The sequence below is a fragment of the Macaca thibetana genome, chromosome 1 (assembly GCF_024542745.1).
Source record: "Macaca thibetana thibetana isolate TM-01 chromosome 1, ASM2454274v1, whole genome shotgun sequence".
Classification (NCBI taxonomy): Eukaryota; Metazoa; Chordata; class Mammalia; order Primates; family Cercopithecidae; genus Macaca; species Macaca thibetana.
Window position 1 is genome coordinate 120,370,198 of NC_065578.1, and position 14,658 is coordinate 120,384,855.

Genomic DNA, 14,658 nt, shown 5'->3' on the forward strand with positions numbered 1-14,658 from the left:
AGCTGATATTTATGACAGATTTGTCCAATTCATCTGGGTTGTCAAATATATGTGTGTACAGAATTTTAAATAGATTTTCCCTTATTATTATCCCTTTGATATCTGCAGAGTCTGTATGAGTGTAGTCTCTGTTTCGTCCTGATGTTCATAAGTTGTGACTTCTCATTTTCTTTGTCAAGTTTATTGATCTTTTCAAAGAGACAGCTTTATTTTCACTGGTTTCCCCTTTCGTTTTTTTCTGTTTTCAATGCCATTGATTTCTGCTGTTATCTTTATTATTTCCTTCCATTTGTTTTAGGATTTTTTTTTTTTTTTTAGATTCAGTCTCATTCCTATGGTGAGGCTGGAGTGCAGTGGTGTGATCTCAGCTCACTGCAACCGCCACCTCCCGGGTTCAAGCGATTCTCCTTACTCAGCCTCCCGAATAGCTGGGATTACAGGCGGGTGCTACCACACCCAGCTAATTTTTTTGTAGAGACAGGGTTTTGCCTTGTTAGCCAGGCTGGTCTCGAACTCCTCACCTCAGGTGATCCACCCACCTTGGCCTCCCAAAGTGCTTGTATTACAGGCATGAGCCACCGAGCCCGGCCTGCTTTAGGTTTCTTTTGCTTGCCTTTTTCTTGTTTCTTGAGGGGGGAACTTAAGAAGAATGAATATTCGAGACGTCCCCTCTTTTCTTTTATCCCTTTTTAAAACTTTTGTATGTAATTATTGTAGGAAGTTAGGTTTGGGCCTGCAGACTATGGAAGGACAGAATATACTAGGCTGCTGCTTTAATAGCCGGTGACTGCTTGTGGCCCACCCTCTTTCCCCCACCTTAGCTGCCTTGTCCGAACCAAAGAGTTTAGTCTAGAATGAACATTTACTAGCCTGCAAAATAGTTCACTACATCTATTCTTATCAGCTTGCCTGACTGCCTAGGTGGTAAGTCAAATACTTGAAAAGCCCCTGAGCTGACCATGATTGCAATGCATTATGGAATGCAACAAAATGCAGGGAGACAACCCTAAAAACAAAACAAAACAAAACAAAAAAATCCTAAAAGTCCCAACCCAAGATCCAATAGGCGACATCGGAATATTTTGACCCCATAGTACTCAGCCTATGAGGAACCGGGGGAGGCACTTGCACACTAGGGGATAAATTGTTTGTTGTAAGTGTACTGGGTGTGTCTGCCTCCCAGACACCCGATCTTGCAAGACTGTCATTAAAAGTCTCACTTCTGCTGTTTTCTGGGTCTCTGAGTCCATTCTTTGGGTTCGGACGGGTGAGTTTATTTCTCACAATTATTTCCAGGCAGGCCTTGTGTAGTGGGTGGCTCATGCTTGTAATCCCAGCACTTTGGCAGGTTGAGGCTGGAGGATCATCTGAGGTCAGGAGTTTGAGACCAGCCTGGCTAACATGGTGAAACCCTGTCTCTACTAAAAATACAAAAATTAGCCGAGCATGGTGGCGCGGGCCTGTAGTCCCAGCTACTCGGGAGGCTGAGACAGGAGAATCACTTGAACCCAAGAGGCGGAGGTTGCAGTGAGCTGAGATTGCGCCACTGCACTCCAGCCTGGGTGGCAGTGCAAGACTCCGTTTCTTTTTTTTTTTTTTTTTTTTTTTTTTTTTTTGAGACGGAGTCTCGCTCTGTCGCCCAGGCTGGAGTGCAGTGGCTGGATCTCAGCTCACTGCAAGCTCCACCTCCCAGGTTTACGCCATTCTCCTGCCTCAGCCTGCCAAGTAGCTGGGACTGCAGGCGCCCTTCACCTCGCCCGGCTGGTTTTTTGTATTTTTTTTAGTAGAGACGGGGTTTCACCGTGTTAGCCAGGATGGTCTCGATCTCCTGACCTCGTGATTCGCCCATCTCGGCCTCCCAAAGTGCTGGGATTACAGGCTTGAGCCACCGCGCCCGGCCAAGACTCCGTTTCAAAATAATAATAATAATAATGATGATGATGATGATGATGATGATGATGATGATGATGGCATGACCTAAAGTTATGCAAACATTTGCCTTACATAAAATTTCAAGTTTTCGAAGTTGTTAGCTGGGTGGACGGCATGGCTTTACTTCCTATTTCTTGGTATTTCCTAATCTTGTTGAAAAAAAAAGTTTTTCTTTTTCTCAAAGGCTTATTTCAGTGGAAGCCTATCTGCAAAATGTTATAAATTTAAATTAGAAAATAACTACAAGTGCCATTGACACGTTGGTTGTTTTAGCAAGTGACCTAAGGCCACCTCTCGGATCAGCTGGGGGCTGCCTTCCAAGACTGCGCGTCTGCACCGCGTGCCGGGGCCTGGAAGTCACACTCGGGGGTAGAGCGGCAGCGCGAGGCCCGCAGTCCTAAGCGCGGGGTCGCCCCCGGCCCCCGAGGGGGTGTGTCTTCTGCCTCTTTAACCTGGCAGGGGCAGTTCAAGTGGCCGGGGAAATCAGTGATTTGCAGGGTCAAGGGCAGGTGCTTTGAAAGAGAGGCGATTTCCCGGAGAGAGGGATTTCCTGGTCTCCGCTGCACTGGGTGCATCCCCTCGATTACTCCTTTTCTTGGCCCGCGCGAATGCATTGTGCGGTAGAGGCGGCAGAGTACCTTTAAGGCCCTCCTGCATCTGCGCCTGCGCCCTGGGCTCTCCTGCGCGCAGAGCAGGACCGTGAGGAGACAGCGGGCTGCAGGCTAGGGGCTGGGCGGCGGTTGAGACAGCGGCTGTATTCGGGGGTAGGTGACCATCGCGAGGCTGCCTGAGCTTCTGAGTGAGCTCGGAGCTTTGGGGAACGCGGGAGGGGCGACCTGCGGCGCCAGGAGCGGGCAGAGGCGCGGCGGCGCGTCTGCAGTCTGGATGGGAAGTTACGGTTTACAGCGAAGTCCACCCAGCGTTTCCGAGGTGAGGGCGCCGCGCCTGGCCGGGCGGGCGGTGAGTCAGTCTGGGACCGCGGGTGCACAGCTGGGTCGAGCTGCGGCTGTGGCAAGTTTTGCTGCGAGCGGCGGCGGGGACGCGGCGTGGGGGATGGGGAGGCGTGTGCTCCGGCGGCGCCGGGACCTAAGTTCCCTGCGCTCAATTCCTAGCTTGCTGCTGCCGCCCGCAGCCCACCTCTCGTGGGCGCTGGGGCAGAAACTCGCTAGTGGGTGTTCTGTGGCATCCGAGAGGCGGAGCAGCTTCGGGGGCATGTACTCGTATATCCTGTGGAGGACACTGACCCCGCACCCCACCCTTGAGGCCAGAAATCGGTTCCCTCTGGGGACCTGAGAGGCGAGAGCACTCGCGTCCCTGACTTGCAAAGTTGGAGTCTTTATTGGCCTCCGGGATTCTGCTCCTGGCGGTGTCTCCAGGCTGGTGATGGGCAAGCCAGGTGTGCCAGGTCCAGGATGCACGTGAGGAGCGTTTGTAGTCATCACTGAATCACCTCATGACTAGCCTCAAATTAACCGGGACAAGCCTCAAATTAACCGCAGGGTTTCCGGTAGGTTGGATTGTGGAGTTGGTGTTTGCACTCCAAAGAGTTGCTATGATTTCCTTGTGTCTGTCTGTCTGTCTTTCTGGCTTCTTAGATCATCTCATTTGGCGTCCTTTCACCGAAGAGTTAAGCAAGACGTTTGGCGTGGTTTCCTCACTTTCCTCCATTCTTTTGCTGCTAGAGCTGCTTTCGATAAGAAGTCTTTTCTTGCAGTGGTATCTTTTCTTTGGGTTCCAGTGTTGTTCATCCTTTCTTTGCTGAAAGAATGAATCCCAGTGCTTCAGGAAGTTAAAGAAAAGTGATCTGCTGGTAGTGTTTTGCCTTTGTTCTGAGCTGATATGCGTTAGTTTTCTTTCTGTTTTAAAATTTTATTAGTAAAATTTCACCAGTGAACCAGAAGCTCTTTTTTTCTATTCTGAAATGCTAGTTTTAAGATTTCTGAGAACTTTGTGTCAAAGAAATCTTTGAAAAGTTACTGCAGTATACATTCAGCTCTTTTCTGTATTTTTAGTAGAGATGGGGTTTTGCCACATTGCATAGGTTGGTCTGGAATTCCTGGGCTCAAGTGATACACCTGCCTTGGCCTCCCAAAGTGCTGGGATTACAGGCATGAGCCACTGCACCAGCCTGAGATTCTTAATTTTAATGAAATTATACTTTGTCAATCTTTTCCTTTATGGTTACTGCTTTTTGTGTCCTGCTTAAGACGTCAATGCCTAACTTAAGAGTATGAATACATTTTTCTGTGTTAACCTTATAGCAATTTTATTTTAATTTTTGTATTTTTTTTTTTTTTTTTTCATACAGGGCCTCACTCTGTTGCCCAGGCTAGAGTGCCGTGGCAGGATCTCAGCTCACTGCAACCTCCACCTCCTGGCTCAAGCGATCCTCCCACCTCAGCCTCCTGAGTAGCTGTGACTATAGGTGTGTGCCATCATGCCTGGCTAATTTTCATGTTTTTTGTAGAGATGGGGATTCAACATGTTTCCCAGGTTGGTCTCAAACTCTTGGGCTCAAGTAATCTGCCCGCTTCAGCCTCACAGAGTGCTGGGATTACAGGCGTGAGCCACCCCACCTGGCTATGATTCACTTTTTACTACATGGATGTGTCTGCTCGATCCAGCACCATTTATTGAAAAGATCATCCTTTTCCTTCTGTACCGTGTGGCACTTTTTTTCATAAATCGAATGACTGTATGGTCATCTGATTTGTGAAATTAGTGTGGGTCTGTTTCTGTTTCTGGACCAACCTGGGCAACATAGTGAGATCCCATCTCTATAAAAAGTAAAAATAGTAAATGAGTAAAATTAAAAAAGTAAGTGTGTAGAGCAGATGGAGTCATAGGTGATAATTTACAAATGATTGTCAGTTTCTTGGCTACATACAGGTGTTGGTAATTCAGATGTGTTGGGTGTTCAGGCAAAATGTATTAAGTGAATTATATGGTGTTCAGAATGATTGCTAGATATTCATTGTGACTTGAATTAGATGTTATTTGAGCCCCCACAGAGCTACAGTTTTGACTCTTTTATTTGTCTTTTTAAAATTTTTACAATCTTCCTGTCAAGGCAATAACTTTTTTATACTTAATTGTTCTTAGGTATTTAATTACCAGGAAAACTATGGATCGTACCTAAATAAGTGTTAAGCCATTTAAAGGGCTGACGTGACGTGATGTGAACAATAGTATTCTACATAAGAGTTTTCGGACTACATCGAATAATTTTTTTTTTTCTTGAGATAGTGTCTTGCTCTGTCGCCCAGGCCGGAGTGCAGTGGTATGATCATGGCTCTCTGCAGCCTTGACCTCTCAGGCTCAAGCAGTCCTCCCACCTCAGCCTCCTTAGTAGCTGGGTCTACAGGCATGCACCACCGTGCCCGGCTAATTTTCTATTTTTTGCAGACAGGGTTTTCCTGTAGTGCCCAGACTGGTTTCAAACTCCTGGGCTCAAATGATCCTCCACCTTCGCATCCCAAAGTGTTGGGATTACAGGCCTGAGCCATCACCCCTGGCCATTTTAGTTTTAATAATTTTTATATTTTTTTATTTTAAAAGATTTACTAAAATCTCTTACAGCTATTATTTATGAATATAGTATTCACTGCTGTTTTGATTTTATATGTGTTTAATCTCATTTTCAATATAAGCTCCTGGAAATTAGAGATTTTGTCTCTTTTATTCACTACTGTATTCTCAGTACTTGACCTTGCCTAGCATGAAACAGATATTAAATAAATATTTGTTAAATGAATGAATGAATGAACATACTAATACCATATTCAACAATCTCCAAGTATCACAGTTTTCACCATCTACCAAATAAAATAGCTGGTATAGAGCAGAGTCACAGTCAACCTGCCATAAAAAGAAATGTCAATGAAAAATAAACCTTTGTATGTGTAGCTGCTGAGATTTTGGGACTTTTGTTACTGTAGCATAACCTAGCGACAGCTCAGTGAGACAGTGTATAGAATATATGTGTACAGATAGACCAAATAGACCAGTAGATGAGATTCCAAAGATAGTTCAATAAGCATTAACTAACTACACCCACACACTCTTAATTCCCTAACAGAAAGCATCAAATTCTTGTTCGCTAAGATCTGCCTCAAATATTAGTTACTTTTTGAAGTCTTCCCTGGCTACTCAAGTATTTTAGTCAGGACTCTATTTTTTCCCCCCCGAGGTTGGAGTGCAGTGGTGCCATCATAGTTCATTAACCTCTAATTCAAGGCTCAAGGAATCCTCCTGCCTCAGCCTCCCGAGTAGCTGAGACTACAAGTGTGTGCCACCATGCTCAGCTAATTTTTCATTTTTTATTTTCAGAGATGGGGTCTTACTATGTTGCCCAGGCTGGTCAGGACTGTATGATTACATATGACAGAAACCCAACCAAGTCTAGTTCCCCACCGCCTTTCAACTTGCTCCTCCCTGGGTCTTCCCAGTCTCCCTAAATAGCAGCTCCATCCTTCAAGTTTCCCAAGCCCCAAATCTCAATGTTAACCTTGATTTCTCTCTTTTATCTCATAGGCAATCTGAAGGCAAATGCTGTTTAGATGCAGGCGAAGGTTCCTGGTGACCCAGGCTCTCACCAGCAGATTGTCCCTTACCGTCCTCCTGAGGTTGTCTGGAGCTTCAGTGCTGTGTGCTCTTGGCCTCCACGCTGGGGTACCACCGACTCCCACTGTCCAGGGCTTCTGGTGGACTCTCCGAGGCACTGATGCAGAAACTTCCCCATTCGGTGCACCAAGAGCAGCCTCACACGGTGTGGGCCGTCAGGAAGAGCTGCCAGATCCAACAGGTAAAAGTCCCGAGGCATTGCCAGCTGGATGGGGTCAGAGTCCTCTTTCTATTATGACTCAGATGTGAAGGGAAGATGCCAAGGGCCCTAAACATCGCAGGGCCTTGCCTGGCATGAAACAGATATTAAATAAATAGTTGTTAAATGAACGAACAAATATTCACAGCGTGTGCCACCCACAACCTGCAGTGCCGTAGTCAGGTGGAAGTAATTTTACTTCGGGAGAGGACAGTGTTCTCTCCAGGACTTTTCCTTAGTAGCTAGATCTGCATCCCTCTCCTCTCTCTTCCCTCTCCCTCTCACCCCCCATTCTCTGCCCCCATTTCTCTCTCTGTTTCCACCCTGCCATCCACTTTCACCTGCCTTCTCCCCTTCAGCTCTCATGGCTCACCCCCTCCCTGTCCACCCGCATCCCCCAGGCTAAGGCCCCTGCACTGTCCTGGGTGGGGAGATGTGTCTGGTTTTAGGCACTGCCCTCTAGATGTGTCCAGGATGGGGAAACATGGCTTAGTTGCCAGTATAATGGGTTAAAAGAGTGGCCACTTTTGAAGGCCTTTCCCGTCTCCCATTCCAGGATCCTGTAGTACTTAGAATTTATGGGCCACAGTGGAATTCTTGGTTTGGTAGATGCCTTCTTTCACTGAGCATTTATGGAGTGACTATTAGGTACCAGGCCTTGCTTAGGGCTAGAGGCCCCATAATGAGTAAATCTCTGGTCACTACCCCACGGAACCCACCACTGCAGGCATTGAGGGGAGAGAAAGAAAGGGGCATGGCCTGTTTGTGTCCTTCTCACGTGGCCGCCCACCAGGTCCTGGGACAGTAGGAGCCAGTGCAGGGAGAGAAATCCAGTGAGAATGGCAAATGGACGATGTCAGACCCAGGGGCTGAGGCCCCCACCTGCAGCCGGGCAGCTTCTGGAGTGGACAGGGAGCAGCAGGGAAGGTCATGGCCTGGTGTTCTGGGGTCCACTGTCTCATTTCATTCTTGTGGGCACCAGAACTTATCCAAAGACAAGACTCAGTGTTTCTGGCAACAGTGGGCCAGAGACAGAATGTGTTTCAGAGGAGGAGGAAGGGGCTGTACCCCATGGAAACAGTATATGGTTTTACAGTAGTGTGTCTTTCTTTAATAACTAGTTAGCATGTTCCTGTTAATGGAAAATGTTGATGGTGTAAGTTCCCCTGGATGTTCTCATCTTCATGTAACTTTGTTCATTTCCTTCCTTCTTTCCTTCCTTCCTTCCCTCCTTCCCTCCTTCCTTCCCTCCCTCCCTCCCTCCCTCCCTCTTTCTCTCTCTCTTTATTCTTTCCCTCCCTCCTTCCCTCCCATCCTCCTTCCCTTCCTTTCTTCCTCCTTTCCTTGCTCCTTGCCTTCCTCCCTCCCTCCCTTCCTTTCTCCCTTCCTTCCTCCCTCCCTCCCTTCCTTTCTTCCCTCCCTGCCTTCCTCCCTCCCTCCCTTCCTTCCTCCCTTCCTCCCTTGCTCCCTGCCTCCTTCCCTTCCTTCCTCCCTTCCTCCCTTGATCCCTGCCTCCTTCCCTCCCTCCCTTCCTTCCTCCCTTCCTCCCTGCCTCCTTCCCTCCCTCCCTTCCTTCCTCCTTCCCTCCCTCCCTCCCTTCCTTCCTCCTTCCCTCCCTCCCTCCCTTCTTTCCTTTCTTCCTTTCTTTTCTTTTTCTTTCTCTCTCTCTCATGCTCTCTCATTTTGTTTCCTTTTCATTCTACTTTTTTGACCAGACCACACTGTCCTGAAACCTACATTATTTGCCAAAATCTCTGGAGCTGCTTCTGTCTTGCAGGTCCTGTAGCCCTTAGCTCCTCCCAGCCTCCTCCTCCTTTGATTTGTGGGTGCCACTAGGGCAGCTGCTGAGTCTCAGTGGTTCCTAGTCTTCACCAAGTTCTGCCCACCCAGCTGGTTTGTACCTGTCCTTACCAGAAGCCTGCACTGTCTAGATCTCTGAGGCTGCTTCTACCTAACTGATCTGCTGTCTGTGTTCTGAGGGTACCCCAACGTTAGAGGTAAATGGCACAGGCGTTGAAATCTCCCAACTGCTCTGACTCCAGGTGGGTGAACTTCAGTGCGAAGTACTAACCACACAATAGCAGGATGCCACCAAAACCTTGATATGGGGCTGCTGCATCCTCATTTAAAAAAATTAATAGACTTTATTTTTTAGAACAGTTCTAGGTTTACAGAAAAATGGAGTGGATAGTACAGAGAGTTCTCCTAGGCTCCCCTGTCCTCCAGCACACAATTTCCCCTGTTAGTATGTTGTATTAGTGTGGTCCATTTGTTATAATTGATGAACCACTATTTATATATCATTATCACCTAAAGTCCATAGTTTACATTAGAGTTCATTGTTTGAGTTTCACAGATTATGGGTTTTGGCAATTACATAATGTCCTAAATTCCCCAATAGAGCATCACGCAAAATAGTTTCACTGCTGAAAATTCCCTGTGCTTCACCATTTCTTGCCTCCTCCTCTCCTCCACCCCTGACAACCACTCATTATTTTACTGCTTCTATCTTTTTGACTTTCCAAGAATGTCCTAGAGTTGGAATCGTACAATATGTAGGTTTCCAGACTGGCTTCTTTCTAGCATTATGAACTTAAAGTTCCTCCATGTGTTTTCATGGCTTGATAGCTTGTTTTTTAAAATCACTGAATCAGATTTCATTGTATGGCTACAACAGTTTGTTTATTCATTCACTTGGTGAAAGGCATCTTGGGTACTTCCAAGTTTTGACAATGATGATAAAATTGCTGTAAGTACTTATGTGCAGGATTTTGAGTGAACTTAAGTTTTCCAGAGTGACTGTACCCCTTTGATTTCCGCTAATTATGGAGAATTCTGCTTGCTCCTCATCTTTGACAGCATTTGGTGTGTTCACCTTTTTATATTTTAGCCATTCTAGTAGGTTTACAGTGATATCTCATTGTTGTTTTAATGTGCAATTCCCTCATGACAAATGATTTTGAGCATCTTTTTCATATGCTTATTTGCCATTTGTGTATCTTATTAATGAGGTGTTCAGATCTTTCACCTATTTTTTTTTTTTTTTTTGCTTTGTGGTGTCCTCAGAATTCTTCATATATTTTGTACAGTAGTTTTTCCATCAGATTATTTTATAAATATTTTCTGCCACTATGTGACTTGCTTTTTCCATTCTCTCAACAGTGTCTTTCACAGAGGAGAAGTTTTTAATTTTAATGAGGCTCAACTTAATTTTTTTTCTTTAGTAGATTGTGCTTTTGGTTTTGTATCTAAGAAGCCATCATCGAACCCAAGATCCCTGAGATTTTCTCCTGTGTTATCTCCAAGGATTCTTATGGTTTTGCACCTTACGTTTACGTGTAAGATTTATTTCATAAAGGGTATAACATGCATACCTGGATTTATTTATTTTTTTGCATGTGGTTGTCCAGCTGTTCTAGCACCACTAGTTGGAAAGGCTATCTTTGCTGTTTTAAATTGTCTCTAAACCTCCATGGAAGATCAGTGGACTGTATGTAGGCCTGCGTCTGGGCTCTGTATTCTTTTCCATGCATCTATTTGTGTGTGTTTTCTCTTTTCACCAACTTCACACTGTTTTGGTTACTGTAGCTTAATGTAAGTCCTGAAGTTGGTAGTGCCAAACCTCAGGGGACTTTTCTGAACTTCGTCATGAGAACCTGGTTGAGATCATTGTAGTAAAACTTGGAAATGTGTGAGATTCCCCCTTAGACTGGTCTTGAAGGAGTTTTTAGTGCTCTATCCAGGCTACCCTCAGCTTCTAGTAATCTGTCAATACTACTAAAGTGCTCCTCCCACTTGCTGTCCCCAGTAGCTTCTCTTCCCTGTGAGCTGTGACTCCTTGTGTGTTAGCCTGTCTTTCTCATTTTTAGGGTGGCAGTTTTCCCTGTGACCTCAATTCTCTGGTCCATCCTAGAAGGGTTGACTTTCAGTTCGTTCAGCTTTTTTCTAGCTGTGAGGACAAGTGATGACTGCCTAGCTCTTTCCATGTTGAAATAGAAACCCAAAAGTTCGTTTAAATAATTACTTGTTATAAAAGTCACCCATTGTCAATGTACAACTCAATGATTTAAGTTGATTTATAGAATTGTGCAGCCATCAGCAGAGTTCAACTTTAGCACATTTTGTCACTTCCCCATGTTCCCTTGAACTTCTTTGTAATCATTTCCTAATCCCTGGTCCCCATGACTGAGTCTGAGTAAAATAAATGTCTGGAAAGCAGACTTCATTATATTTACATTTTCAAGTGTTTGGGACTTTATATGGTGGACTATTGTGTTCGTTTTGTGACAAGTAGAGAAGAGGTTGCATTCTAGGGATGGTTTTTTGGGGAACATAATAGTAGTCCTGTTTATGGCTCTCCTTGAATTGGTTCATCTGTGCTGGTGACTGGTATTTGCTACCAAACGTTGTCTGGTGAGCACTAGAAAAGGCATTTTTTAAAATCTGCCATTAAAATCGAGATGATACATTTTCACATAATAATATGTGGAGTTAAGTAGTGAACCATCTTTATTTTATTTGATTTTATCTCATTTTTTTGAGATAGAGTTATTGCTCTATTCCTCTGGCTCAAATGCAATGGCGCGATCTCAGCTCACTCCAACCTCTATCTCCTGGGTTCAAGTGATTCTCCTGCCTCAGTCTCCTGAACAGCTGGGATTACAGGTGCCTGCCACCACGCCCGGCTAATTTTTGTATTTTTAGTAGAGACAGGGTTTCTCCATGTTGGTCAGGTTGGTCTCTAACTCTTGACCTCAAGTGATCCAACTGCCTTGGCCTCCCAAAGTGCTAGGATTACAGACATGAGCCACGGCCTGACCTGAACCATTTTTATTCTTTCGGAAATGTGATTGATAACAGTAAAGCTACACTCCTCACGTGCCTGAAAACCCCTCATTGTCTTCTTCACATGGCAAGGGCTCTGGAACAGCCACATAAAGGTGAGGGCAAGATTTTTACTGTAGTTCTTTCGTTGATTGATTAATTGATTGATTTTTTCTCTTAGAGGGATTAGCATCCATGTGTTTGAAATTGAAATTCAAGAGGAGAGACAGGCACCTGTACTAGTTTTCTCTTGCTGCCTATTATCACATTACCACAAACCAGTGGTTTGAAACCACGGAAGTCTGGAATGAAGTGGCTGGGTTCTCTGATCAGAGTCATGTGAGGCTAAAATCCAGGATTGGGCTGGCTGTGTTATGTTTTCTAGAGCTCAAGCTATTTTTCCAAGTTCACTACAGATATTGAAAGAGTTCCTATTCTTGTTTGTGGGGTACTGAGGGCTCTTTGTCTATGCTGGCTGTCAGCCCGGAGACACTCTGACTCCAGAGGCCACCTGCTTTCCTCCTTACCTGTCTGTTCCATCTTTCAAACAATAACAACTCATGGAGGCCTTCTCAAGCTCCTACCTTCTCTGACTTCATCTTCTCCAACCAGCCACACAAAGCTCTGTCATGTATGGAGTGATGCGATTAGATCCAGTTCATGCAGGCAACCTTACCATCTTAAAGTCATATAACTGACATATAGCAACATAATCACAGGAATGGTGTCTCATCATCTCAACAGGCTTTAGAGACAAGAGTGTGGCATGTTTGGGGACCATTTCAGAAATTCCATCTACCACAGTAGGACACTCACATTCCCCCATCCGCAAAATGCATTCACCCTCTCCTCTAACGTTTCCAAATTTCATGTCATTAAAGCATTAGTTCAACATGAAAAATGTCATATAGACCATGTCAGATCAAAAGTTTAAAATCCCATCTAAAACATCCACACCTGGTGTGGATGAGGCTTCTGAGGGTGTCCATTAAGTACAGATCCTTGCCATAATTCTCTTACCTCCTTCGAGCTGTGAAACTGAACAGTTTATCTGCCCCTAATGTGAAATGACGGGACAGACATAGAATAACAACTACAGGGATTCTCGTTCAAAACGAGGGAACATGGAGGCGATAAAGAAGTCACTGACCCAAAATAGTTTGGAATTGGAGCTGGGAAAAATCCAGCAGGAGTTTCTTTATTAGGATCCACCCTGGGACTGACCCTCTGTCCTGTGGGTCTTTGCCTCTGGGCTCTCTGCTCTGCATTTCTTGAAACCATTATTATTTATCATTTTTCTCACACTCTTTTGCGTATGGCTCCTATTGCACTCAAAATGTTTTTGAGATTCATCCATGTTATTTTGTGTGTCAACAGTTTGTTCCTTTAGACATTCCATAGAATGAATGTATCACAGTTTATTGATCCATTCTTGTATTGACAGATACTTGAATGTTTCCAGTTTTTCCTATTATGAATAAAACTGCTATGAACATTCTTGTATAAATCATTTTCTGGACATATGTTTGAATTTCTCTTGGATAATGCTTAGGAGTTACTGAGTCATAGAATAGGTAGTTGTTTAGTTCTGTAAGAAGATGCCAGACATTTTTTCCCAAAGTGTGTCTACTATTGTACATTCCAACCATTAATGTCTGAAGGTAAGAAAGCTTTTGCTACTTCCAAAGAGGCCTCTCTATATACATGTAATTTTTTCTAACTGGAGACAGGCTGATGACTTCAGGGATATGAGCACGGGATACAGGACACCTGTCATCACCACCACCATGAAGTTGGGATTCAGGAAGGAGGTTAATCATATAAGAAATCCTGTGACCAGCATGAGCTCCTGTCAGACCACACAAGGCACTCGAGTGAACAGAGCACAGGGGGCCCTGGGGTCATGGTAAGAAATTGTCTCATTGGTAAAACCTTTTCCTTTGGGGCGGTAAATGAATTATTTGTTCCTTCTTGGTAGCCTTTGAAGATAAGGATGGTCAAACAAAATAATATCATACCTGGAGAAACTCAGATCTTGCTAAGATTTACTGGTTGGGAATCCAATGTTAATGCCAAGAAGCAGCCGCCAGTTGGGATCAAATGTGAGCCTATGGATCAAGGTGCGTACTCAGACACAGAGAGCTTTCTGAGAGATGCTACCAGTAGTTTTTCCAGGGCAGAGATGGGTCTTTTATTTTTCTCTCTAATCTAGCCCATATGATTAGCTGAGAAGGTTTCTTCATATCACTTTAAATGATGATGTCCCTTGTTCAACAGTTTTCTAAGCATTCTTTAGATAAGAATTTTATGGGTATTCTTTATTGCATTAGGCTTAAATTTAATGCATCTTAAGGTTTTATTGCAAAGTCTTGCCTTGTTTCCTTTTTAAGATGATACAATTTATAACATGCAAGTTTGCTGTCTGTCCCTTCCCTTTATGTACATAGAAAATGAGCAAACATGTGGCCATGAAACAGATGGTCATAGAATTGGTTCAGAGGTTGTGAGTACAGTAACCCAAGAGTGTCTTATCTGAAATACCACCAGGAATGTCTGGACACAGTAGACAAAGGTGGTTCAACCGGACGCCTTAGGACACATGCTTCCAAAAACAAAGTAGCTGAAGAGAAACCAGAATAACAGATTATCAGAGCCAGAGGAACATTTGGAGGTAATTCAGTACCTCCTTCTTTTCAACCTACAGGGGAGATAGTGGAACAGAAGCAGGGATGGGCCTGCCTGCTGTGCCCACAATTCATTGGAGATTGTTGTGGTGAAGAATTTCATTTATGATGAAGGAGAAATAAACCCCTGTCAGCTTAAATTCAGGCAGGTTTATTGAAAAGCTGAAGCAGCATCTTGCAGAAGCAAAGCATGGCTGAGGCTTGTGGGCTCTGTCTGGGAAAATGAGTGGCCGACAGTGGCTGATGCTGCCCCTGACTCTGGGGCCGTGTGGTCTGTTGTTTCCTGAGAGCATCTCTTCTCTTCTCTTGCATCTTCCCTCAGCCTGGCAGTCTCTGTATACTCTTCAACACATAATTGAGCAAGGCTGTGCCAGCCCCAGTGCCACCCAGCACTTT

At 44.7% G+C, this 14,658-nt stretch overlaps 2 pseudogenes across 2 annotated transcripts in view; one reads left to right on the plus strand and one right to left on the minus strand.

The window, feature by feature from the left end:
* LOC126931509 (neuroblastoma breakpoint family member 3-like) overlaps positions 1-14,658 on the minus strand; it is an 833,099-nt pseudogene that overhangs the window by 693,460 nt on the left and 124,981 nt on the right. The window lies entirely within an intron of this gene.
* The window catches only part of LOC126932812 (neuroblastoma breakpoint family member 11-like), a 44,703-nt pseudogene continuing 33,504 nt past the window's right edge, over positions 3,460-14,658 (plus strand). The window contains exons 1-5 of the transcript XR_007718326.1: positions 3,460-3,742; positions 4,241-4,357; positions 6,466-6,736; positions 13,309-13,484; positions 13,557-13,698. The product of XR_007718326.1 is annotated as a neuroblastoma breakpoint family member 11-like (transcript). The remainder of the gene's footprint in view (positions 3,743-4,240; positions 4,358-6,465; positions 6,737-13,308; positions 13,485-13,556; positions 13,699-14,658) is intronic.